Genomic DNA, 18,939 nt, shown 5'->3' with positions numbered 1-18,939 from the left:
CGGATAGCATTAAAATGATCTAAGGCGCTTTGGCTGGGATTCTTACATCTACATAAAAATACATAAAATTGACAGAAACATGTCGGAATTTTTTGAAAAAAACTGCCTCGTAGTTTCTATCCGGCAAACTTAGAGGCGATGTAAATTCTAACGTGACTTTATTTTATGTTGAAGCTATTACCCGCAATGAAAAAACAACTCTTATTTCGAGGCTAAAAGCTCACCACCAAATCGGTAGCGATACGATCGCTAGCGTTTTCGTTCTGTTTGCTGGGTCCAAAGAGACTGGCAGAAGAAGCCGTTTCGTTTTTGCCCGCAACAAGGTTTTCATAATCGCCTTTGTTAATGATCTTTTTAGTGGGCAAACACCCGTCAGAGTGGGCGTCGTGAGACACCAGTGTCAATTCTTTAAAATTTCCATTGTTTAGCGCGCCTTCTTGCAGCAGATATAATTACTGTTTAACTCGTAGCAATGAAAGGTTTTTATCTTCAGTTATAGACATATCGTAAATGATATCGGTTTGTAACTTAACGGCTTACGTTGGAACAAAAAAACACGTAAAAGCTTTTTTGGTGTTCGCTTTGCTTATTAACGTTGTCGTGGATATGGTTTGGTAATAACCGAAGTTATGACCTGGCCGTTATTGCCCAGCATTGTTGAACAGAAGATATTTTACAGCTGTCCGTGTTGAAAGACATATTTTTGCTCTCCGTTTCTATTCGCTCCCACAGCTGCTGTTGGCGTCCATTCGGCCGAGCTTACCATGGAAGATAGACAAATCCGAAACGCGTCAAGAGAATAGCGTAGAGCGGTAACGGACGACGCCGAGTTTGTCTTGCATTCGATGTTGGCATAGTCATTTTTCCAGCTGTCCCAAATGCAACTGCAAACGACGTTTCGCCGCTCTCCTTCTTCCAGGTGTCCTTACAGTGATCGGCGTCGACATCGCCTTATTATCCACTAGATGGGCTCTTTTATAGTAATTTCAGGTATTGTCGATACCGTTAGCGGCAGCGTTGCTTCCGATGCCGGCAGTAGCTATTTTTTCCTCCCCATGGAGCAGCAGTGGCCCTCGCTAGACCTCAACTCATTTACTAAACCTCCTTTCATATTCAATTTTCAAAACGATGAGAGATGCAATCTGATTAGAGCCTTGAAAGTATTCGGGGTAGGTTTACGCTTCTCGGGGAAGCACATGGTATCACTGTAGTCCGCCACCATCGCGGACGCTGAAGGCAGCAGCGGCGGTGGCGGTGGCGGTGGCGGCGGCAGCGGCAGCGGCGGCGGCGGCGGCGGCGGCGGCGGCGGTGGCGGTGGCGGTGGCGGTGGCGGCGGCGGCGGCGGCGGCGGCGTGACCGCTACCCATAGCGCGTGTGGAGAGTTCTGTGCGAAGCTCGACAGCTTAAATAGAACACGCCGCTGTCAGCCATTCCAAGTATCGTTATCATAAACCCGAAAATACGCTTTGAAAAAACTAAAGGACATGAACGATAATTCGCACTTTGCGAATTACGATTCAGGCCAACAGGAAAGAACATCTTGACTGGGCGGCCGAAAACGAAGTTACTCTAATCGAGTATCTAATTATCACTTTCTTGAAAATGGGTCTACGTTTTTGGTTTTATAGGGATGCGTCTGAAAATTGTGTGGTTCAATCAGTAACAAACACAACACCATCTCCTATCATGTCGTCGTCCCCGCAAATACTGCCAAACTATTAACGAAAATGCTTGAGCAAACATTGTTCGTCCTAACGCCAATTATGTTGATCAATAACGAACGGCAACAACAACAACAGCAGTAGCAGCAGCAGCAACAACAACGCCATTATGCGTGCGCACAGGTCTTTCCTCTTCGCCTATTCTCATGAGGGAGTCATAGGGGGAGGAGCAACCGCAGCGGCAACAGCAGCATCATCACCACCATTTCTATGACGTTGCGGTGAGAAAGGAACGTGGCGTCGTTGTCTGTTCCGCATCTACGAATGCCGGTACAACGAAGTTTGCGTAGGCGCTAGATGAAGCTCTGCCGTTGCCACTGGCGGAAAGTCGTGGTTAAGCGCCAGGCGTCTGGCGGTTGAGGAGCAGGAGGAGGAGGAGGAAGCGCCAATAATCAGCAGGTGGGAGGAGTCGATAGTTGGACAGGGAATATCCCTTTCCCGAAAACAGGAGACTGCAGATGAAGATTAAGGAACATGAAAGGTTCGTAGGGAAGGACTGCCGTTTGTTCAGAAATTCGGAGAGATGAAATGAGAGAAAGACTTGTACTTTTACTCAATGATCCTTCTGCCGGTAGCGTGGCACTTCTACACAGTGATTATGAGATACAGGGCAATACTGGAAAAACGTGAAGATTTGCGCGAGTTACTTGCATTTAGGACTGTAAACGGCCCTAAACCTTTAGCGATCAATTTATAGGAATAAACCTGTTTCCGGCGCACTATAATTACGTGCCACGAACAAGACTGCAACTCTGGACAATGTTGCCATTATCAGACCCATACGGAAGGACTCTATTTTAGGCACGTTTATACACCCCAACCATACTGTTGTTATTACGCTAATTTTGTATTAAATATATTGCAATAGAATCACATCATGAGCTTTGGAATGACACACTTACATTTAAGCGGTGACCTTACCTACCGAAGACGTTTGCGTGTGTACAGTAAACACAGTAGGACAAAGGATGGCTTCGACAGTATGATTCGGTGATTTGTGTGCGTGGTCATTTTTGCCAGACCGAATAATGTATAATGCACCCATTAAAGCAGACTGTACCGCGGCTTAGGCATATGCAATGCTTTATATTCATTTGATTTGTCCCAGAAAGACGCCACCTAAAGATACAAAGCGGCATATACGCTAAACGACCGCGTCTAATTGGCCACCAAGTGTTGTCGACGTTTTCAGGCAACACCCCGCTGAATTCAAAAAGCAAACAATAACCATATTGAGATAGACAGCTGGAAACCAATAATGATAAAACTGATCTTTTTAAGTAACTAACAAAAATAATTTACTCGAAAAAACATCTGCAGAAACAATATGCTCTGATCAAACAGCTAATGCCGGACAAAGCCAGCGACAGCTTATAACTTAAAGGCAGTGACAAATGAAACATTAGTTTCCATTAATATATAATAATATAATTAATATAAACTACAGTAGCTTAATTTCAAATCCCCGGATGAGGAAAGAACCTCTGAGAGAATGAGTCGTTTATAGCCTATATTAGAAACACCATTTTTGAATTTAGCAACCCATTTTTACTTTTTTACGTACATTTTTTAACATTTTTGCGTAGCTCTCTTAGCTATAAAGTTGTCATCGTCCGTTATGTCCTCATATCTTCATAATGATGCAATAAGCAAAAACAGCCATTACTCTTGTAAGATCCTTCACATAAGTCTGCTTTATAGAATTGCGTAAGACAAACATTTCCGAGATACAGTAACTAATTCTTACATTTAAACTCATATTCAAAATGATGTAGGTGCATGACTCAGCTGAATACTTGTTAATTTCAGTCTACGATATTACTTATCTTTGCAGACTATGCCGAGAAACACTGTTCTTCTCTATGATACTGACCTTGTCCTTGTGACGTTCCAGTGGCTATAAAACGAGACGCTGCGCAGTATAAAACGGGCTTGATTGAAAGTCTTGGGCATAAGTGTCCTGGTAAAAACTTTTGCAAGCAATATGGTAGGCCAAGTTATTTCGATTGGCCGACTGATTGCATTTCAAATACAAATGCAGTCTTTTTCTATCATTTCGTCCAATAAAGTTCATGCTAGTGACTTATCGAAAAGCTTAACTAAAATTTCTCGTCTACGGAACGGGCCATTCCTCTTCAAAGGGCTGTTTTTTGTTGTCATTTCACAGCTATACTCGCCGGCTACAGCCGTCATGGACTCAAAGTACTAACTGGTAAGTATACGTCTTAATGTTATCAGAAATAGCTTCTGAGCAAAAGTGAATATGTGATACTGTTTGTCTTATTATCTTATTATTCAGTTACAGGATGTACACAGGAAACTATAGCATCGACTAACAGAAATATATATATTGAAGAATAGGTTTAGAACATTCTGATTTTTAATGGTGTCTCCTCGTTAGTTGGCCTTATCGTTTAATTCGGTATGCATGAACTATGCGTTCATTCAGCTCAGGTTTTTCTTCGTCTTATTCCGTAGCTGCTACGTACATTCGTCGATCAGGAAATCCTGGTTAAATACTGAACACTTTGTTCCAGGGCAACTGGAAGAAGGTGTTCAGTATTTAAAAAATGCCCCGACAAGCAATTCTTCGGTAAAATCTTCTTGGAGAGATCCATCTTCAAGGGCTATTTTAAGCACGTTGCGATGTATGAACTTTGAAAGGAAACCCTGCATCCATAATGTGTCAGAAAACTACCTAAGAGAATAATATCAACGTCTATATATATAAAGACATTCAGCACTACTACCTTCTACCAAAACATAACATTGATCATAAAGAAACAAATACATAGATATTGTTTCATAGTTTTGGTTATACTGATTATTTCCTATGCTAGTGAGTATGGTTGATCAATCAAACTGTATTTTTTTACGTGTGTAATTTAGCCCATGAGGGCAGCATGGTCCAACATCAGATGTGCCCGATTAGAATTAGATTTAAGTAATTCTAACCTTAACAGGTTAAAGCATTTAAACCACTCTTAATGTCATAACTTATTCTTCATGATAGGTAGGGGCCATATAATGAAGAATCTATCAATTCATACCTGTCGTAAAGATTTCCTACCGACGAAATCATACCTACAAACAAGTTAGTTGTTCAGGCAAAGTATTTCCCTGTGAGAAAACTTCATCTCTCCAGGGTCTTCTATTTGTATCAAATCTATATACTATGCCACTTTTATCATAAAACAGGGATATTTTGTCCGTCCCCTAGCGCGAACAACTACCGAACACTCTGCTAATTCTATGGCTCCTATTTGGTTAATAAGTTGTTCTGTTGGTAACTAGGATGTAAGTAAGCAGGACTAGCTTTGCCGCCGTACGTTTGTAAAGATACCTTGTTATTTCAAAACTGCTAGCAGCTGATCATCGGGCTTGCTTCGTATGGCTGCTGCGTGTTTTTTTAGGAGTTATCTATCGTGCATAAGTTTCCGTCGAAAGACGGTTGATGTTTTTGTCTAGGCCTGCCATTGAGAACGACTGTTTCATTACAAATCGTTAATGCCGTGTATACTTAATAGGAGCTGAAAACATATGATTAGATCGGCTGACGCTTCGTCAACGCCGTTTTAGAGGCTCCTTTAACATTCTTGAAACGTTTCGGTTCGTTCTATACAAAAGCTCGCTAGATTCGAATAGACCGCCAAATTTATCAGGGTCTTTATATTCACATTTAATCGCAAAGATCGCGTATACAGTTCAGCTGGTACCGTGAGTCTCGGTAGTGGCGGCGGCGGCGGCGGCGGCGGCGGCGGCAGGACATTAGTTCATCATCGCTACATCGTTCTGCGATTACAATATGGAGTCGTGTTGATTAGATGACTTACGTTAACTAGAAAGAAATTAAGCAGAGATCTATTTATATTTGCATGCTCAGATCTTATCCGGTGAACGATAGCTAAACGTTTCCCGAGTGCCCATTACGAATTTAAAGCTACTTCCAATGAAGTTTCTAGACATATCACAGCTGAGCAAAAACAGTACCTAGGAGTATCTAAGGGAATATATAGTAACGAACAACACTGAAATGTGTGGAGAGCTTAGGAAAAGAAATGATTTTCTCTACCAGAATTTTCTAGCAATAGATTTAACAACAACAACAACGCGTGGATCTATCGAAAAGCTAGACGCGTTTCATTGAAGAGAAACAATTTCGCTAAGAGTTTCTTATTGGACCATTGTTTAATATTTCACCAGACGCTGCTCCCAATAAAGACAATGCAAACGTTACTGGGGCCGCCATATGTTCTCTTGCTTCTTTCCTTAGCGTGATTGATTTTTCTTAGCTGCGTTTCTATAGCGTGAATGAAGGCAGAATGATGCAGTGGAACAGTATTCCATGTTCATGTTCCTAACTAATAATTAAAATAGCATATTGTGTATTATTCAGTTCGATAAGCGAATCTGGATACTCGAAATGGCGGACAAACATACTACTCTACTTCTACTGCAGTAAAATTTCCGCTAAAACTCCTGAAGATTTGTATTTTTTTTTTTTTTAGAGCGATGTCAAATTGCCCGCGCTATACCGTTCAACTATGATCCTGGTAGATTAACAAACTCTAGAAGTGCCAGGAGAATACTAGAAATTGGTTGTGATCATAGTTGTTGTTCTAAGCTGATATAACACCCGTCCACATGCCTTTCACCTATTGTCTCAATGAACAACGTTCGTCGTTGATATTGTACGAACATTTTTTCAGAACGATGTTTTATTTTTCCGGATAACACAATGCTAATTTAGAGCAACATCTCCCACTTATCTGACTATTGGAACCTTCGATGCGAAGAACCTATACGGGTTTTCATCAAAGCGCATATTCAAATAACCCTAAAAATCGTTGGCATCTCCATTCAGCGCCTTGAAACTCTCCGTGAACAAAATTCTGTTTGACGTACATATCGATGTTTTCACCAAGATGCGATACAATTTTTCCGCTGTGGTCGGAAAACTCTTACTTTATTGAAGAACTTATAGCTATACTTGCTCAGCGCCTGCATCTGTGAATCTAGATCGTTTGTGGGATACGATGACGCTCGAGCGACAGACTTAGAGAAGTCATTCCAAATGCCGTCCGGTCAAAGTGTTTGAGAGGATTCGGTGGTCGACTGAGACCCACGCCACTTTCGTCGCTAGCGTCATAAGAAAGCTGCGAGTTATGAATTTTTGCATACAGATAGTTTAAGCGGACTCGATATTCCGTACACCGCTTAAACGGTCTCGCCCAGCCGATCTAGCAGAGGGAGGAAGTTCTCGTTAAGCTTTGGCCCCGTGAATAACAGAATATTAGCCAGTTTAACGGACCGAACATGAAGAAAGACGTGCCAAGCACAGGCAACATATAATCATATCTCATTTTTCGGGTTCTCTGCATCAGAATAGAATATTATCGGCCTCAAGAGGAGCATCAGTTGGTAGGCTCAAATGTGACCCCCTGAAGTCATTATGCCACTGCATTTGAACGTGCATGTAAACGTAAGCACACGATATTCACTAGAATGGAAAATACTTAAAAAGAAAAAAAAAAAACACAAATGTAACAACGACTAGACTTGCACGAAACCAGTCATAGGCCAGATTCGAATTTGGAAATTCGTCCGGTACGAAATGCTTGTTGTTGCCATCGAGCAGCGCGTGCAAACTTCTTGACCATGTGGAAGTTAAGAAGACGATTCATTATTAGTACATTTTCATATATTAGCAGTTACATCTCGATAATGCCATCGTAGATCGCAGAATAGCTACTATTAACTTCGGCCTACGTTTTTTCACCCTGCCAACTGTCTGCTCAATAAAGTTCATCGCAGTATTTACTATGCAGATTGTAACCTGTTCATCTGCAGGACCCTTGGCCGCATTTATCTCATTCGATTCTCGTATCATCAGGTCATGCTCATGGTCGACTAACTGAATTCTCCTGTTAGAGAATGGAAGATAGATTAGAGACCTTTCCTGTAACTGCATGAACCTTTGTTCATCTAACAGCCCCTCAACATGACATTTTTACTATGAAGCCTCGTATAAGAACTGCGTTCCAGATGGCCAGCAGGATTACCTATATATATATATATATATATATATATATGTTTCGATCTTGTATGTTAGCAAGTCAATTCTAGGTCACGCTTAAAATACTATAATTTAGGTGCTATATATCAATACTAGGCCACTAAAAGCCGTAAGCAATTAATGAGTCCTTTGTTCTCATGGGCATTGGTTAATCCCTCGACTTTACAGAGCTGCGTTTTGAACTATATTGAATTTAAGTATACATTCATAATGGTTTTGATTGGACAGCCCTCCAATAAAGGAATCTCGATAACCGCTTGCGAAACTGCCTTGCGGCTTGCCCCATACGCAAGCATTCGTATTTCAGATAACGAAAATTTCAATGGGAATTTCCGTACGCATTAGGTTCAAGACAAAAAATCATAAAAGAGACAATGGCGGCAACCTATCTAATTGCTATTCTGTACGCGCCATACATTCTATCCTACTGTGTTCGCTGTTTAGGACGTTGCGCACAACCACAGAGAGACTTTCAAAGTCGGTTAAGCGTTGAAGGGGCGCAAAGGCGAAGACGGCTAGGCAGACGAAAGCAGAAGCCTTATGGGAAGCAATAAGGACCACCGTCCTAAAAACCGAAACCGACGTTTCCAGCAGTCATCTGGAAGAGCTAACCTAGAGTGACATCGAAAGGGTTCCTCATGGCTCCTTTGAAAACGAACTTTTGGAATGCAGAAAGGGCGTTCAAAGACGAAGTGATCTTATATCAGGGATTAGCACCAGAAGGACAGAAGCTACACGCAGCGTTGCTATCGAAGCTGTGAAAGCTGTGGTGAGTCGGGATGATGCAATCTCACTCCTGGAGCTTGACCCATTATGTGCCCGCATTAGCGGCTACTAGCAAATGTGCACCTAATCTCCCTAAGCGTCCCTTTGCTTCAAGCTCGTCCCAGATAGTAGTGAGCCGGATAGATCGACAAGACGAAAGCGTCTATCTCTGCACGTCTTTCTCTTTTGACCAACCTCATAGTTCACACTGCTTAGATGCTACCATTCTGTGGTCACGGCGTTGTGGCTTCTCGATCGTCTGCTGGGCGGTTCTAAATGTCGGCCTCTCGGGCGTTCCTGGGCAAAGAAAGGCAAACGATTTGGAACGAGATGGTCGCTACCAGTTAAGTGGATTTTTTGTGAACCTTTAGGACAGTGCTTTAGTTCACTGCTTTATTTTCATTGGCATGCTTCGTCAGCGGTTAATTTGGCGATTTTTAAGTCCTTAGTTCAACGGTCTGAGCCCGATGAGCTGGAGGGGTCGGAGTCGTCTACTTCGCGGTAGCCTGATCTAGAACGCTCACCCATAAACGATTTATTATTTATAAAAATAGGTCTATAAAATTATTTAGTTACAAAAACAAGTTGTTTAGCTTTAATTCTCCTCCTGATAGCAGTACTGTCAGAAGGTACAACTATCCCATAAGACTTATAACTGGCTGTATAACATATAATTTTCGTTTTAAAACTGTTTGTCTGTTATACTTGCATTGATGTCCGCTACGTGCTGAACGTTACAGCAGTTCTTCTAGAACTGAAGCAAAAAAAAATGCATCTAGGTAAAATTAGTTAATTCTGACAGAATTACGCGTTGTTTTAAAAGATTTGCGCTAACATACTTATTCCTATAGTGTTACAGATGGTCACGATCAAAGTCCTTGTGTACAAGTTAATGTATTAGATAACTTAATGCTCTAAAAAGCGCGTAGATAAAATATGTAAATATAAAGCAAACAAAGATGTACGATTGAGATGATAAACGCGGAGACAGCTAGCAAAACGAGCAAGCCATAGCCTGTCAAAGATTGCTGTCCTAGCTGGCCATGGAGAGGGCCAACATCTCTCTATATGATCCCTTGGCTAGGAGAGTTTCTCGAAAAACACCGTCGCTTCGAAGTTCATATGAACACTTGCGTACATTTTAGATATTCGAATTATTCGGTGTTGGCAACCCGTAGTTTCGGCAATGGCTCAAAATTATACACAGATTATATAACACAAGAACTTATTAACTTGACGTTTGCGTAACATATATTACAATGGCCAGATTAGTCCTGCCTAGCTAGTAGATCAGTGAATCAGACGATATTTACTGCGTTTAGTGGATTCAGAAATGAAATTTTTCTCTTGCTACAGCGCTTTTACGACGAAAATGTTCGAAAACCGCTAACTTGAGCCTTGACCTTAGTAACCACAACGGCCTTGGTCTTCTCGTGCAAGTATAAAATATCATCAAGACACCACAGAAACAGAGGTCAGCTACGATTCGTTGAAATATCGCACGAATTTTCCAATTAGCAAGTATCAGAGGTTGCATAAATCGTACAATTCGAAAACATCTATATTTAACTATGCAGTAAGGTCATTAACATATATTTAGCGTAGAAGATATTTAGATCGTCTTATTAGACGGTTTCTTCGAACTAACATTTAGCCAATACCCGAAGCGTTAAGAAAAAAAAACATCAACGTTAGATGTTTTGATTTTGGCTCATTTTCACAAATCAAAAATACAAAGCAAAATATGAATTCTTTCTGAGCCTCGACCCATGTCGGTACCGATCCTACGTCGATAGCAAAACATAATAAAAGAAGTACTTTTGGCCAGTTAAGTGAAATGAACTTCCGACTACTAACTCTTTGGTTGTCTGCTAGAGTACTTGCGGCGAATATAAGGCGATATAGAAGGTCCGCCTAAAATAATAGGGGCCCATACGATAATTCAAGCGTGTACAATGATTGTACACCTTCTGCTTGAAAGATGTACTAGCATTGTACACCTTTGGAGTAGATAGTTTTGATATCCCTTTATCTCTTATGCGCTGAAAATAGATTACCGTACGTGTTTGGTGCAGTTTCATGTACACACATACATGATTGTAAAAACAGACTGTAAGGACGTTTGTACTTTGACCAGAACGGGTCGGGCTTGTCATAGAAACCCTCGTTGCATTTTGTATGAGTTTTGGACTCATCGAGGCTTCTCAAGCTTGAGAGCTTGCCGAAATGACCCTTATACGAAATTCCCCTCTATCATCCCTATATATATATATATATATATATATATATATATATATATATATATATAGCTAACGAAATCGAGATATGGTTGTGCACTCAGTTTGCCCTTCGGTGCTTAAGTATCAATAGACAATTTGGTCAACTTGTTTAGCTGAGGCGCCATAATCGTACTGCGTAAAGCTGAGATACATCTAATCCAGTAATCGATTCGAAATACTTTTCAGCAGCAGTAAAGGGATGGTTATGGGACGTCATTAAACATAGGCCGATAGCTATCATGGTGCAATCGTAGCCATACTACGATTTTTCAAGTGGTCAAAAATGACGAGTAAGCAGCGAAGTAACTATCTCGGACTTGACTTATCTGATACACCGCAAATTGAATTAGTCGTTTTGTATACCTTGTTATTTATTTTCTTTTATACATTTAAAAAACAATAATAACGTATCCTTAATATTATTGGCACAGAGTCTTTTTTATCTTCGTATTTTATATAATAAGTATAGATTTCCACATGCCATTTCCATGATACAAGCACAGATAGTCTAGAATGAGACTAGGAAATCAAACGCCTATGCCTAACCCTGAGCTACGATCAAATGTATCCTGATTCGTACAAACACACAAACTCTCAGTTAATTGGAAGACATATCATATTAAAAGTTTCGCTTTTAATAACATACCCGTTCCTTCAAGGCCGGAAATTAAATGGGCTGTTGTGGGTGTGTTAAGTGGGCTGGCCGAGATGCCATTTTACGTCAGACCAAGACAGCACTCAGGATAAAAGGCCATCAACTAAACAGGGACTATCTGTCAACTGGGCAGTATAATTAGTTAGAAAATTTTGAACGTAAGGGGCTCATCTCTCCACTGCATATACATACATCCTGTCCTTGTACAGCGGTACATACGTAGACCTAGTCATATTTAAGGTGGTGCTGGTGGGTAGAATGATAGGGTGAACAGTTACAGAAGAATTACCTACGCTTAAATGTTATTTATTAAATATTTTGTAGAAATAAATAAACTGTGAATATATTAGTAAAATAATTGCAATAGATTCGCTCCTATTTAATCAGCGAACCGGTATCAGCGAGCTCGTCATGTCTTATGGACTATTTGAAGTCGCCCAATAACGACTCCTATTCAACAGTTAGTACTTCATTTGCTACAATTGTTTCTCTACACGAAGATATTCTCACGCGTCCCTGTCAATAGAACAAATAGAATCTTAGGATAGGGTTAGCGATAAGCTATACTTTCAGCTATCTCTCCCTGTTTTCAAGCTGTTTACCTATACTTTCCTATATAGCTATAACGGAGCTATAAGATTTACTATAGTTGAATCAAAGGATGTATCAAACAGTTATTTCTTACAATGGCTGCCATATTATCAAAAATGCATGAGCCATTAATACGAGAACTGATATCGCTACGGTCGCTTGTTTTTTAGCACGGGTCATTCAAAGCTTTGCCCAGAAATCGATACAAAACGGGATGCGTAATAACTATGCACGTCGGACAGGCACGTAGCCGTGGTGTTGGGTTAATGAAAGCTGTTAATGACTATTATAGCCTCCGCGTCATTATATCGTTTAACGAAACAGCCCTACCGTTTACGATAAGGGCACGTAGAAATGCACGCAGTTACAGCTGAGGGTCACAACATCGTAACATGGGTCGGTTTCGCGAATTTATATTTGGTGAGTGCTAATTCATACTGAGATACCCCAACAACTAAGTTTCTCTCGAGTTCAACGAAAAACAAAGTGAATAGTATAAACTGTAGTGGAAAAGTAGTAATTACTTTTTCGCGAGGGAAGGTCGTCGGTTGCCGAAACCTTATCACTGTATGAATGACTATATAAATCCTTCGAGTTTACGGGAAACTCAGAGTAATCGTGTTGGTTCAGACATGCTGAGGCAGCATTGTATTCAAAGTTATCACTAGGCGCAATTAAAGTTGAATTAGAATTAAGCGGCCAGTAATTCACGTTTTTTTCTTTGAAAAAAATGTTTTCTTCTCAGGATTTTATTTAACAACTGGTCTCGGAATCTATAGTCATAATTGGGTTTCTGCATTGGCATGCAGTTAGTTAGAACGCGTCGCTTAAAGGTTGCGTAGCAATGAGGTCGAGCACGTGCGCGCGCCACGGTAGTTCTGATCGCCGTGCCCCCAAGACTTCAGATTCACGTCGAAGGTCAGTCAAAGACCAAGACTCTAAGCAAGGACATCTTTCCTCTCGAACCAGCCCTTGATTAACTTGATTATGTAGGACGTACCCAATGGACCAATTAACGTTATTGCTAATGTAGTTATTGCCACTCTTTCACTTAACGCCCTAAACTTTCTCGAATTAAAGGGAAAAATAGATAATAATCAGGAGGATAGACACAATCAGTGGGACGATTCTATTTATCGAAATTTGCAAGAACGCACGTAGTAGGCTCCCTTTGACAGATTTCATATCTATTGCGGTAGGGTAGATAATTTTTACAGATTCCCTTGCCCTTGATTCCATACGCCCACATCTTAATGAATAGCGTATATAGTAGGACCATTGCGTCCATATATATATATATCATCAACAAAAATATAAATTAAAATTACCTATGGCAAGATCAAGTTGATATAAGTAATTTTAACTCGTGTTTTATGCTCATTTTTCTTTTACCTTTTCGGTGCAAAACAGTCTCTCCGCTTTGTAAATTCACTGCAGTTTTGGAACTCTACGTGAACCCAATTCTATTCTATTTGGCCTTGTATCGAACTTAAAAGTTGCCCAAGCAATTCATTTACAATGAGGACTCTGTGACCGGAAGGATTGCCGAAAGAGGTTTGCTAAGTTCACAAGTAAAGGCCTAGATGCGAAGACTACACCCCATTTCGGTTAGTAATTAGGAATCGAGTGGTAAGTAACTCGTCGATTGTTTGACAACACTAAATTGAAATATAATTCAAGAGGTTATTCTGATTGTTTTGAACTTTACGTTGACCTAAAATCAATATTAGTTGATACTGTAGAATCCGTTATAAGCTATCCATTAATTTTTCTCTACTATTTGGTCCCGTTTCACTCTATCGCCGTCGTGCTATACTCACATAGAACAATAACCTGACATGACCCGCTGCGTACTCGCTTCAGCAGGTCTACGTATTTTAAGCCGTTCCCCTTACGAATGAATGATGGTGTATCGCGAGATACATACGTACAGAATATGAGGTGTATTATGATTGCAGGTTAATCGCTCCTACAAGTGTCGTGCTTGTAAAGGGACGGTGCTTGAATAGTAAATTAAGCGTCATGTGAAAGTGTTCAGTTCGAAGGCTTTCGTCGTTTTTCTCTTCTGATCGAACATCCATTTCACCCTTCCTCGGCGGTCCTAGTATTTGGCGTCATCATCCGAACCTTATCAAATCGATAGAGCTTCTGAGGCAATCGCCAAAATTCTTCCAGCCTTCGAAATCCGGACAAGCCAGTGGGTTCCGGTGGGTATACCCCAGCCATGGCTAGCTCAGAAATGCGAGACACGGCGAGCTGACCTTCGAGCCTAACAATGAACTACACCGTCAGCCTTAACAATGATAACGGCAATCGGGCTATCTAATCTGCTGTCTGCCTACGTAGGTGAACGTACGTATTGCGTATAGCTTGTTCGATTAAATGAATCCAGCTGTGCTAACATCACTTTTGGTCAATGGCAAACTGAGAACGAACGGTACAACCAGTGATTACCACTCTTCTACTATTGGACGGGGAAGAACTAATGTGGCAAAGCAAGCGTACATTAAAAAAAGGAATCAATAAAACAATTCCAGCTCTAATCATTTACGAATTGAAAATATTCTCGTTTCGCTACAAAGACGGGTCACTACCGTAACAAATGACGACCGAAATAGCAAATAGGTTGCTGTTGTCTCTGATTAGATGGTGGCCTGATCGGTCGCTTTCAGATAAATGGGAGCGATTAGTTAAATCTTATCAGGTAGCCGCCGGCTAAAAGACACAAAAATATAACAATTCGGTTAATCAGGCTCTTGCTTTAACCAATTTCCTTTATAATAGCTTATATGTCATTTATTAATGGGCTATTATAGGAAACATGTGTCCAGTGTTTTTGTCGAGGACAAGCTTGCCAGCAGATGCATCTCAAGGTGCTATTCATGAGCATCTTTAGGGTTGTCCACTTCCACGGTAGCATATGTGAAAGTGGCCTATAATTAAATTTGTGTCCCTACAAAGGTCTTATTTTAGGATCTCATCTACCAGATACATATTTAGCACAGAATGTTCGAAAGCCTCCTACAGTAGGACCAACCGTTGCTGGAGATAAAGTCGATGTTGCACCCAGAATAAAATCGACGCAATGTATCTCGCGACTTTTTGTAAGTGCCGCGTCGTTACTGTATAAAACCTTTATCAACTACTGAGCTTTGGTTCGATTATGGGAAAGGGTCGTACTCGATATCCTCCGCCGCTATTTCTTTTGCTGTCCTACGGTTGAGTCCCCAAATTTATTTCTATTAGTCGATCCTGTCACACAAAACCGCTCCTTAGATCCCTGAATAAGTGATGCGTTTTAGGATAAGGCTGTCAAAAGGTGCGCAAAGGGGCCGGCACCGCAATCAGATGTCTACATCATGACAACAGCTGTTCATGACACGTGCGCCCTTCCTACGACGTTCATAAATGGAACATTTTGAAAACAACACTCGAATTTTCAGGCCCAACCATCCATGCATTTCGCGAACCTGAATTTATTACACGAACATGCGTTTTTCTTATACGATCAATGGATAACTAGTATTCATTGTCGCACTACTATCCCTTTATCTAAGTAGTGTTTAGATACTTTATAAAGGCATTTCGACTTTGTAACGGCTAATGACATATAATAATTTCAGCAAAAAAAAAAACAACATTAATTTCTGTAACGAAATAGTCACCAGATTATAGATTTAAAAGCAGATAAATATTGGTGTTTTTACAGTGTCTTTTCGTCTTTCGAGAGGCTCGGCGCTTATAATACTGGGACGGCTCTAATTAAAGTGGGCTTCTATTCGTGATCTTACGAAAAGCGAGCAACTAGTGAATTAACACATATCGCAACGATTGTAACTTAAAGTTAACAACTTTCACCCAGTTAGTTTTCACAAAGCCCAATCTAATGGTCGACGAATTCTAGAACAAAATTTGCTGATATCACAATGATGCATGTGACGGAATAAGACCATATATTAATACCATTAACGTAGTGCTCCAAAGCTTCTGTTGAGTACCCTTAAACCTTCCTTTATTGGCACACATATGCTGTATATGTGCGCATTCGAACCAGCGTCGTCCGGGCATCTATATCCACCCTATAAACCAGCATATATATAATGGTATCCTTTAAGTTAGTTACAAGGAATACTTCTAATGTAAGTGAAGTAGCCAGTAGAAAGGATATTGGCTCTTCAATGTTACATCAAAAATGACTGGAGCGCATGCGCTGGAAAAAGCCACAATATGAATTCAAAACTAACTAAACATATTTCCTGCACGAAAGCCTTGGGAACACTACGTAAGGCGTAAAAGTAAGAAATTCGAAATTTGCCTTCTAGATGAAACGTAGATAATACAAATGTATTATAATTTCGCTTAAATATTCATCTTCTAATCGAAATTTATTACCATTATTATTAGTATTACAATCCATATTTAAACCAAAAGTAAAGCGTTGCTGGTTCTATTCCATCTATTGAAACGCAACTGAGCGAGACTATAATCTGACTAGAAAGAAAGGGCATGTTCTCTTGTATTTAATTTTATTGCCCTATAGCTGACCACTGACCTAGCTCAAGGGGTGGCAAAGTTTTTAGTGAAAGGTGATCATCATTATGAATCATTTATTGGCAAATAGATTGGCCGTGGTAACCATACACTTCGTTTACTTAGCATTAGATAGTTAAAGGAACTGCTAAGTTCATAAATAAAAGTTCATTGATCAAGTGCTTCGTAGGAAAACAAAGCATGAATATGAACTGAAGTTGTCAATCGTCCTTATAAATGAATTCATTTAGGTCACAGAATCTCACCATAAACATAAAATGTAACAAAGCAAAGTGCTGTTTAATGCTACCAGATCGTACCAGTTTATCGCTCAAGTAAGAACTCCTTGAAATACAACATAGGCTCATTAATAACTAAACTTAGCTGTGATACATTGCGGTTGGAAGCAGCTGACGCCCTAGGTTGTCTGATTAAGTTGTCAGCGGACAACCTAGTGCTACTAAAGCTTCCAGAATGCCTGAATACTGACTTCAACAAGCATCTTGAGCTTTTAACTGAGCACTTCGCTGTAAGGCGATGCTCAGACAATTGAAATATCGGATAGGACGGATTGTAGCGAAGAATCTTCTCAGAGTTTGCTTCAAATGTCCTGTAAACGCTTGGCATGGTATCCTGATACAGTATTTACAGTTTACTTTGGCTAGGCAAACCCATCATTGTAGACCGCCTAATGTACATCATGCGTTCGCAACAGCCCGGCGTGGCCATTTTTTGCTTACTTCTGAAGTGCGCGACGATGAGCGATTCCCTATTAACATCACAGCCGCTATGAAAGTCACAGCTTTAACTGATGCTATAATGCTTTATTTTGTTTTCACTTGTTCTTTCTGGGTAATTTTATTGGAGCTGCTCTTTAGTAAACGATCCTCTTTAGGTTTGCACCAATGTCCTATTCGGCCGTGTTTACGTTTGCGACGGTCCTTCAGAGGAAACAGAAGATTAGAGGAAATAGCTAAACGTTGCAATACTCTAAGCAGTGTAGAAAGCCGAGATGAGGCGATCCCTGGAAAAAGTTTGGAAGAAGGTCATTACTATTATTTATGATTACTTGTTAACATTATTCCTTCGATAAATCAAACAAAAGCCTTTATGTGGATTCTACCGGAAGCGACACTATTCGTAGATACGTCCTAAAAATAAAGATCGGAAATGCGAATAATCAAAAAACACCTCGCAGGTCTAATGTCTTGGCTATGAAATAGCAAGGAAAAAATCCCTTCTGCTCAGAAAGAAAAGCGCTAAAGAATCTTTAACGCACACGGATATGCGACTGATTGACAAAATGCCAAGTCCTAAGTAGCTTTCATAAATCTTTCAATATTTATCGATTTGCCGGTATTTCTGTATATTATTAGTCATATTATCGATGAATTCATGTTATCTGACAATAAATAGAATACTCAATATAAATGATACTAAGTTGTGGTAAAGACATCTTTGACACTGATTTTATCCGCGAATGTACCGCATTTCAAATTTACCTTTCATTATACAGAAGACAAGGTATATAACAGGAAAATCGTCCATAGTGAAATCCATGATTATTAGATTATCACTTGAGGACACGGTGATACCAAAGAATTTTTCTGAAGCTTTTTGGAAGGTGAAGTTGCACATTGTGGAGTTCATTTATGTTTCTACAAGTTGATTCTCGACATGTTCTCGAAAATGGTCCACTGAAAATACCACATGTTTCGTTATTTTCTAGTGAATGACTATCCTTGTTGGTGCTTTTTTTGAAGGACGCAAAGCGATGGGTGACCTCTGCTCAAGTTATTTAGCGCAAGCTGCATCAAATCGGTCAAAATATATAAGATAGCATGCATGCACAACATGCGCGACGAAATAAAACCGGTTTTGAACTTTTTTAGTAACTCAGCCCGGAAAGCTATCGTATCAGATTGGATAAATGCTCACACGTATAGCATAATACATGCATAATGGGGAGTTTTTGAAACATAAACTTGTTAAATAAACATTTTGGTAGTGCATTGTAATGTAATGATTATTATTTTCATTCCGTTTCATAAAAACTAGGTTACAGATTTTTGGAGGCGATACGCAGGTAGCGTCTTGTGACAGCTATAGTGCACGTCTTACGTGGACCTCTGTGTTTCGAGTTTTACATCCGGAATCACCGTTAGGTATTCCATCAGACACGTAGACGGCTGGATCCTGCCAGTACGAAACAAATTTAAACCTAGACCATAACGTGTCCATAAAATTAGCAGGAAAATACGTCACCTACTAAGCTATCACGGTATCATTATTTTGGCCTATCTGACGTAAAATATCCAAAGA

General features: G+C 40.2%; 1 long non-coding RNA gene across 1 annotated transcript; it reads right to left on the bottom strand.

The window, feature by feature from the left end:
• Positions 1-17,420: 17,420 nt before the first annotated feature.
• On the bottom strand, positions 17,421-18,474 carry LOC147754009 (uncharacterized). The gene is made up of 2 exons (XR_015310281.1): positions 18,120-18,474; positions 17,421-17,641 (listed from the first exon to the last, which is right to left on the bottom strand). It is a non-coding gene; the product is annotated as an uncharacterized LOC147754009 (long non-coding RNA).
• Between the last annotated feature and the right edge of the window lie 465 nt (positions 18,475-18,939).

This window comes from Varroa jacobsoni, unplaced genomic scaffold (genome assembly GCF_002532875.2).
Source record: "Varroa jacobsoni isolate VJ856 unplaced genomic scaffold, vjacob_1.0 scaffold_23, whole genome shotgun sequence".
Classification (NCBI taxonomy): Eukaryota; Metazoa; Arthropoda; class Arachnida; order Mesostigmata; family Varroidae; genus Varroa; species Varroa jacobsoni.
This window is presented reverse-complemented; position numbering and strand designations above follow the sequence as displayed.